We start from the raw sequence: 9227 nt of genomic DNA, 5'->3' as shown, positions 1-9227 counted from the left end.
ACTCAGGCCTGGGCAGCTGGGATATGAACAAGTGGTCTCTGCTTACAATATCCTTTGTTTTTGAGATTATGATATAATCACATTATTTACCTTACTCTCTTTTTTCCGTCTTCTTTAATTGTTTGTTATCCTTGAAATTTGCACTACTATATTGACTAGAGTGGCATGAGTAACACAAATACCTGTATCCTCATGGAATTTACGGGATATATGTAGACAAGAAATATGTAAAACAATGGAATAATTATAATTCATAGGAGTTCTATAATTGTTATGGAACAATATAACTGAGAGTCTTAGGAGGCCTTATAGACATAGAGGACAAGTTGATTATTAAAGTTTATATGATCAAAATGATATGTGATAGCTAAGGATATGTTTGAGATAAGTTATTCATAACTATTTTAATAGAATAATATGATGACAAAGGTTAATCCACTTAATACTTTTATTAATTAAAACAATATTATAATGAGAGAATTTAAAAGTATCCATTCTTAACAATGCACAATCAAGAAACTATGCTCCTTTTAATAGAGAAAAAGTGATAAATAGAAGTAAGAACGAATGATTAATTTAAATTCTTCCAAGGAAAAATATTCAAATTTATGCTAATATGATGCATTTGAAAACAATTATCACAGTGTGCTTGGGTATAGTGATTTACAGAAAGACACAAAATTTCGTGTAATAAATATAATTTGATTTTATAATTTGTAAATTTTATGTTGCTCAGCTTAAAAATAAGAGAAATAGTCAACAGCCTCTATAACAGTAAACTATGAGAAAGAAAAGTAAAATAGGCTCTCAAACACATTGAAAATATGTGCACTATTTTTCTTCCTTAAAGTAGCAGTATATATTTTGATCTTGATCTGGGAGCATGTATTTTGTCCTGAAGGAAAAACTATTGAATGCAATCTATGATTTGAATTTATAAATAAAAATTCATTTAGTTATACCAACTTTACTTTGCTTTTCTTATTTCAATTTAAATGTCCCAAGGCAAGTGAAAATAATAATCCCGCAAATAAAAGAACTTCTCCAAACAAGAGAGGAGTGGAAGATCCTACTGGCGTTTTTGAGATGTTCTGTATAATGAAGTCTATACTTTCTTTTAAAATGATGAGTGAAATTGTAGGCGCTTGAAAAGAGTATTTCTGGTTAAAGCTAGAAGCACATCGGAAAGTGTGATAATAGATTACAGACAGCCCAGCCACTGAACAAAACGATCCGTGATAGCTCCATTAGGACTTTGTGTAGCAGAAGAGTTCAGCATACAAAAGGCATTGGGAGCATCTGCTCTTCAAAAATCTGAGTTTATTGGATAATTTAGCAGCCTTTTTCAAAGTCCCCTGCTTAAATTAATACTTTTATTTTTGTCATGAAATATATTTTGATTGATCATTTTATTTTCCCTCCTCAACAACTCCCAGATTATCCCATCTCCACTCACCCAACTTCACGTTCTTGAGAACAGCGACAGAAAAGAAAATCAAAACAAAGATTAACAGCAAAAGAACATAATACAAAACAATACTAAACAAAATAAAGCAATCAACAAATGTATCCGCACAGTGGTGGCACACGCCTTTAACCCCAGCACTCCGGAGGCAGAGGCAGGCAAACAAGAGCTAGTTCCAGAACAGGCTCCAGAGCTACAGAGAAGCCCTGTCTTGGAAAAAAAGAAAAGTCCAAAGAAATATAAAGTGTATTATCTGTAAGCCATCTACTCTTGGGCATAGGGTCCGCCAATAATACTTTATTGGAAAAATTTAGTTTTCCCTTCCCAGCATATATCAGTTGTTAATAATTGCTTGGTTAGTGGTAAAAATTTGGGACACATTCTTTTCTAAGAGCTGGAATTTGGTCTGGTTTGAACCGCAAGTCGGTAATGAATTTAGTCTCAATAGAAAGCTATTTAGAAAGCACAATTCTTAGGATTATTTTGACTTTCAAATAATTCAAAAGCCAATGAGAAAGTAGAAAAGAAGGAAGGAGGGAAGAAAAGGGAGAGGGAGAAGGAGGAGGCTGGAAGAAAAGGGAGAGAGAATGAGAGAGAGAGAATGAGAGAGAGAGAATGAGAGAGAGAGAGAGAGAGAGAGAGAAAGCTAATAGCACATGTGAAATAATTCAAAACAAACTATAAAGAAAAGCTTATTAAAGTTTCAGTATTCTCAGAAATAACTGATTCAACAAGGATAGAATAGAGTGAGAAAGCCCAACGGATTCCATCTTATCTTCCTGATTGCTTAATGTGTGTTAGTGCATCTGGAATGTGACCCTTTATGTGCAAGAACATAATTGTGCCTCATTGGTTGTATTGATCACTGCACATATAGTGTAGCAGTAGACCATTTTGAGGACTCTCCCTTTCATCCAGTAATATTACTTATACCTTTCCATATGAATGAAACTCACAAGGAAAAGCATCAGAAATACAAAATATGAGGCTGTATATCTCTAGCTTCACAGACATCTTTTGTGCGGGCAGATATTTTTATTCTTAAAACAGGCGGCAGCCATGCTTGCCAAACTCAAACTTGTTCAACAAATTTTCCAGCAGCTGGTATGAAAATAAGCCAGTTTTTTGAAAATTACTGATTCTCCTAATCAATTTTATCTACAAAATTAAATTTTTTAAAAAATGTGTTCATTTTTAATGAGATAAAATGCCACATCTCTTTCTTGATCCACATTGTATTAAGTCTGTAATTTTAAGGATGATTTCTGTCAAAGATAGTGTTTTGACAGATTACAGTTTTTCAGCATGCCTTATAGCTCAGTTTCATTGAAAGATTTATTTTACCTGGGATTTTTAATAATAATATTACTAATTTTTTAATAAGTAAATATGATGAAATTGCTGTGGTTTCACACTAAATATTTGAAACGTTGTGTTCATGTTTGCTTTGGAAGATAAGACCCTACAAAATAAAAATATTATTTTTTATGCTAAATTAAATTATTATTCAGCTGTCTGTGCTGCTTTTTCTCAAAGTAATATTACATGATTATTAATGTAATACATCTTTTTCTAAATAATATATGTTTTTTAAAGAAACATAATTTACTATTTTATTTTTAAACTTCTTATTGCATGCAATATTTGAGATTAAAGCATCATACTTGTTAATGGTACATCCTTATATTATCATTGTATGTAGGTATATGTATAGACCCATTGTTTTTCAATTTTTTTATTCTTATGAAATTGAATTTTATTTATTTTTTGTGGTTGTGGGATTTATTATTATTATTATTATTATTTCAAAAATTCCGCCTCCTCCCTACTTCCCATTTCCCTCCCCCTCCCTCAGCTCCTCTCCCAGTCCTTCTCCAGTCCAAATAGCAGTCGTGGTTCCCTGCCCTGTGGGAAGTCTAACTAAGGTCCTCCCTCCTCCATCCAGGTCCAGGAAGGTGCGCAACCAACCAGACTAGGCTCCCACAAAACCAGTACATGCAGTAGGATCAAAAGAGTGCCATTGTCCTTGGCTTCTCAGTCAGCCCTCATTGTCATTCACGTTCAGAGAGTCCGGTTTGATCCCATGCTTTTTCAGTCCCAGTCCAGCTGGCCTTGGTGAGCTCCCATTAGATCAGCCCCACTGTCTCCGTGGGTGGGCGCATCCCTCGTGGTCCTGACTTCCTTGCTCATGTTCTCCCTCCTGCTCCTCATTTGGACCTTGGGGGCTCAGTCCAGTGCTCCAATGTGGGTCTCTGTCTCTATCTCCATCCATTGACAGATGAAGCTTCTATGGTGATATGCAAGATATTCATCAGTGTGGCTATAGGATAGAGCCAGTTCAGGTGCCCTATTCTCAGCTGCCCAAGGAACTAGCTAGGGACCTCTCCTTGGACCTGGGAACCCCTCTAGAGTCAAGTCTCTTGTCAACCCTAAAATGGCTCCCTTAATTAAGATATCTTCTTCCCTGCTCCCATATCCACCCTTCCTCCATCCCAACCATCCCATTCCCCCCAGGGTCTCCCCATCCTCCCATCCTCACTTTTCTCTCCCCATGTCCCCTTATCCCCACCCCACCCTTACCCACAAGATCCCAATTTTTGTCTGGCAATCTAGTCTACTTCCAATATCCTCGAGGATAACTATATGTTTTTCTTTGGGTTCACCTTCTTATTAACTTCTCTAGGACCACGAATTATAGGCTCACTGACCGTTATTTATGGCTAGAATCCACTTATGAGTGAGTACATACCATATTCATCTTTTTGGGTCTGGGTTACCTCACTCAGAATAGTGTTTTCTATTTCCATCCATTTGCATGCAAAATGTCATTTTTTTTTAATCACTGAGTAAAACTCTAATGTGTATATGTTCCACACCTTCTTTAACCATTCTTCTATTGAGGGGCACCTAGGTTGTTTCCAGATTCTGACTATTACAAATAGTGCTGCTGTGAACATAGTTGAACAAATGTTTTTGTAGTATGATAGGGCATCTCTTGGGTATATTCCCAAGAGTAGAATTGCTGGATCCTGGGGTAGGTTGGTCCCGAATTTCCTGAGAAACCGCCACACTGATTTCCAAAGTGGTTGCACAAGTTTGCATTCCCACCAGCAATGAGTGTTCCCCTCACTCCACATCCTCTCCAGCTAAGGCTATCATTAGTGCTTTTGATTTTAGCCATTCTGACAGGTGTAAGATGGTGTCTCAGAGTTGTTTTGATTTGCATTTCCCTGTTCGCTAAGGAGGTAAAGCATGATCTTAAGTGTTTTTTTGTCATTTGAACTTCTTCTGCTGAGAATTCTCTGTTCAGTTCAGTACCCCATTTTTTAATTGGGTTAATTAGCATTTTAAAGTTTAGTTTCTTTAGTTCTTTGTATATTTTGGAGATCAGACCTTTGTCTGTTGCGAGGTTGGTGAAGATCTTCTCCCAGTCTTGTGTCCTCAGAGATGAAGGTACTCAACCTGAATAATATTAACTTTTATAATTTTAGTTTTAGTTACCACTTTCTTTCAATTCCAATTAATCAAGTCTTTGAGTTTTTATTTCATGTAATAATCAGGAAACTTTTATTTTCAGAGATCCAGCATCAGTGTCTCGAAGTCAGTTCTCTAGGATGGACACTGAGGATAGAGTTGGGGCATCAATAGGCTAAATAAAGCATGAAAGATCCTTTGTCTCTCACTAATCAAAAAGCATGTAGGGATTCCCAAAACTAAGTACAGAGATTTATAAAACTGGATACACACACACTTTTGAACAAATGAATGAAAAGACAAGGCATGCCCCTTGTTACACTAATGATGAATTCATTAAGAATGAGATCTCATGACACCCTTTCCAGCAAGAGCCCTATAGACTGATTATCCGTTTTACTTCTATGACAGAAATCTGTCATGTTGCTGAATTGTTTTCTCTTAAACCAATCAGAACCCTTAAGAGAAACTGATGACCACTAGGACATCATTATCTGAATCCCTCTCTGTTTGCTGATTCTCTTTTCTGTTTGTAATTAAGCCCCCTCAGAATGTCTTCTTCCATCCTTTCTTTACTTCATTTTTCCCTGCATATTTTTCAAGTTAAGACACGCATGCTAATTATATCTTTATGTTTTAGTGCAAGTCTCCCTCTACTATATCTGAGTCCCATCCACACTTGGTAAACAGTGCTCTGTGTAGATGGAAAGATGTAAATATTTTTCCCTATAACTTTACTTTTAATTAGATATCTATTGGCAAATTATCAGACTTCCGTGGAGTGCAGAGACTTACTTTGATAAAATGAGGATTTTTTTATATAATTGTGAAGTTTTCTCTTATGACCTAGTCTTCTGTGCCTTCTATGGATTATGACTGATTATTTCAGCCATTTTTATACATTTTTCTCACACTTTCTACATGAAATATTTAGAATATGTACACCTCTTTTCATTTTGTTTTCTACTTTACACTACAAAAATTAAAATATACTTTAAAGAATAGGCAATATTTCATCAGTTGGAGAAGAATAGAAAGTGTAATACAACAAGTAATGCAAAGGTAAGAAAATTATGTGATAAATGCCTTCTCACATTCAGTCACTTCAACAGAAATCCTGTATAATGAATTCCACACACAAACACACACACATACAAACACACATATATGATAAATTTGTATGTGTTTATATGCATACATATAGGCCTATGAAAAGTTTATATGTATATATGTATATGCATTTATACATATATATTAATATATAAATATGTAATTACATGCTTATATATGCCAGGAAATAGTCCAAATTTTTACATTTTTCTGAAAAGATCTTTTTTGTTTTTTCTTGGTTTTTTGTTTCTTTGTTTCTTTGTTTCATGGCAGCTTTTTTTTAAATATACAACTATCCTGTACTTTAGGAGCCATATTTTTCATGCTTTATCCAGAGACTCTAAAGCACAAAATATTGAGTGATTATTAAGGACACATAAATTGAACTTCAAACCCCACCAGGATGACCCTAAGTCCTGAGAGCCAGAACAACACAAAATGTTTTCCTATAACTCTGTATCTGAGATTATAATGTGATGGATTATATATATGCACCTGGGGCTACATTGTATATAAAAGGTTTGTTGAGCAAGAGTTAAAAATGAAAAGAATCCCAAAAGACGATCAATCTGAAGAATGCTCTCTGAAACAATAGAATTGGCTTATATATGATGCACTGACTAGGTAATAAGAAATGCTAGTGCCGAAATCCTTATTATTCTCCATCTCGCTTACTAGTATTTACAAGGACTTTCTCCAATCATAATAAATTACTTATCTAAAGGATTTGTGATCCATGTGCTATGGAGAAAGAAACTCTTTGTTTAGCAGCAATTTAGTCACACGGATTAGTTTTCATTTAAAACCTTCTTACGCTATTTCAAAGTGCTTTTAGAAAAAGGAAACAGATGCCTAGCAAAATTATAGGTCTTATGCCAGGAACAATGATGCTTACTTTCTATAGCCTGAACCTAAGAGAAATGGAGTGACTAACGAATTGCTTTTCTTTATGAGGAATGACTCAAGCTGGGTAAAGTTGTGCCTACACAAGGAAGACCATGACATGGAGCTAAGGTTAAGAATGCGGTTGTCAAGGACAAATAAATTGAGCTTTCCAAGAGACAATGAAATAATGAGTTGTGAAAATGAGAAACTCAGGGTAGAGTCGACACCCCACACACCAATTGTGTAGACCATTTAAGTGCTCTTTTTGTTATTAGATTAGCACACATAAATCCTTGGCCCTTTCTTTTATCTTAGGACAGAAATACGAGATAATTATTACCTCTGGAGCAAATTTTGGCCAATAGAATCTAGGAAGCTATGAAAATTTGCCAATGCAGATTCTAGTAATTAGGCTTCAATTTTCTCTTAGACTTTTTTTTTATGTTCCAGAATATTTTTATGAGAAGTACATTGCTTAGAGGCCATCCATCAAATGTGAGTAAGAGTCATAGGAATTTGGCAGAACAGACCAGTTTTTAAAGTAATTTCCATCACCATTTGTTGAAGGCTGTATCTTTTCTTTAGTATATTTTTAGCGTCTTTGTAAAATGACAGACAATTTTGGTTTTATGCATCTTGTTTGTGTCTTTTATTTTGTTTCTTTCACCTGCCTGTATGTTTTTATGTTAGTACCAGTCTGTTTTTGTTTTTACGGCTCTGTAATATACTTGAAATCTGGTAGTAAAATCCCTTCAGCATTGTTATTTCTGCTCAGGACGGCTTTAGCTATCCATGATCTTTTGTGATTTAAAGTTCTGTGAAGTTCTGTGAAGAGTGTTCATGAGGATTTATATTATTATATTATTTATTATATCATATCATATAATTCATGAGGATTTATATTATTATATTATTATATCATATTACATCATATCAATAAATTGGTAGAACACCCAACTTCACAGTATTCATTATACTAATCCCCAAGCATGTGTGGCTTTATGTATTCTAATCTCTTTCTCAGCCTCCTTTTTCAGGAATGTAATGTTTTCATTGTAAAAATATTTCACTTCCTTGCTTTTTTTATTTCTGCATATTTTATTCCTTTTAGAATATTGTGATAGGAGTATTTCCATGTTTTCTTTCCTAATGTGTTTGCTATTGGACAATAGACAGACTACTAATTTGTGAAATTTTACATATATTCCAGAACTTTTCTGAAATTGCTGATCATTTCTGGATTTGTGGTAGAACTATTTTTGATCTGTTATCTGCAATACTATATTCCCTCAAAGAGGAATCATCTGGCATTCCTATTTGTATCTCTTTAATTTGCATTGGTGTCTGTTGTAATGCCTCCCTGTTTATCCATTAGTGTGCTGTTTAGGTCTTCTTGTTTCTTTTTGCTAATTGTACCAAAGGCCATTAAATTTGTTTATCTTCTAAAGGAACCAGGTCCAAGATTCAATGGTTGTGTCTATTGTTTTCTTGTTTCCATTTTATTGATTTCTGTTTTTACTTTCATTAGTTCTTCTTATGATTTCTTCCCATTTGAGGTGAGCTTGTCCTCCCTTAACCCAAAATTCTTGAGTTGCATTATGCATTTTTGTTCTTTCCTATTTTTATTTGGGCATGTAGAGCTGGATAAACTGGATGTCCACATGAAGAAGAATGGTACTGGAGTCGTATCTATTACAATGAACAAAAATCAACTCAGAGTGGATTAATCCTCTCAATGTGAATTCTAAAATGCTAGAAGTGAAAGAAAAAATTACATAATGCAGGGTCCTTGTAAGTTTCATGGCCATGAGGGTGATAAAAAAATGAAACTAAGGTCAGCACAAAAGCAGGGGCTAGGTAAAAAACTTTTGGCATCTTAATAACAGATTTATTTTTCTTACATGTTTAAGCCCAGAAAACCTTTGGAAACCCTTTTTTTCCATGACAATTATCACAACAAAGCATTAGGCATGCCTTCATCAAAGCTCCTTTGCAACGTACATTTCTTAAACAAAGCACCGGTGATCTTTTATACAAGAATGAATTCTATTGACTGATAAACAATGCTCAGGAGTCTGGACCTTGGGAGGAGGGACTTGTAATAGGAATAAAGATGAGTTCTATTGACTGAGAAACAATACTCAGGATAGAACCTCTGAGGGCAGAAGTTGTGATATGCATTGTAATAACTAAAAAAACAATGCTCAGGATTCTGGGGTTTTCAGGTGAAGGTTGAATTCACAGAATAGCAAAGAATCAGAAGGTCGTTAGACAATATCCACTCCAGCCTTCT

This window comes from Myodes glareolus, chromosome 26 (genome assembly GCF_982192425.1).
Source record: "Myodes glareolus chromosome 26, mMyoGla1.1, whole genome shotgun sequence".
In the NCBI taxonomy this organism is placed as follows: domain Eukaryota; kingdom Metazoa; phylum Chordata; class Mammalia; order Rodentia; family Cricetidae; genus Myodes; species Myodes glareolus.
Note: the sequence above shows the minus strand (reverse complement) of the source record.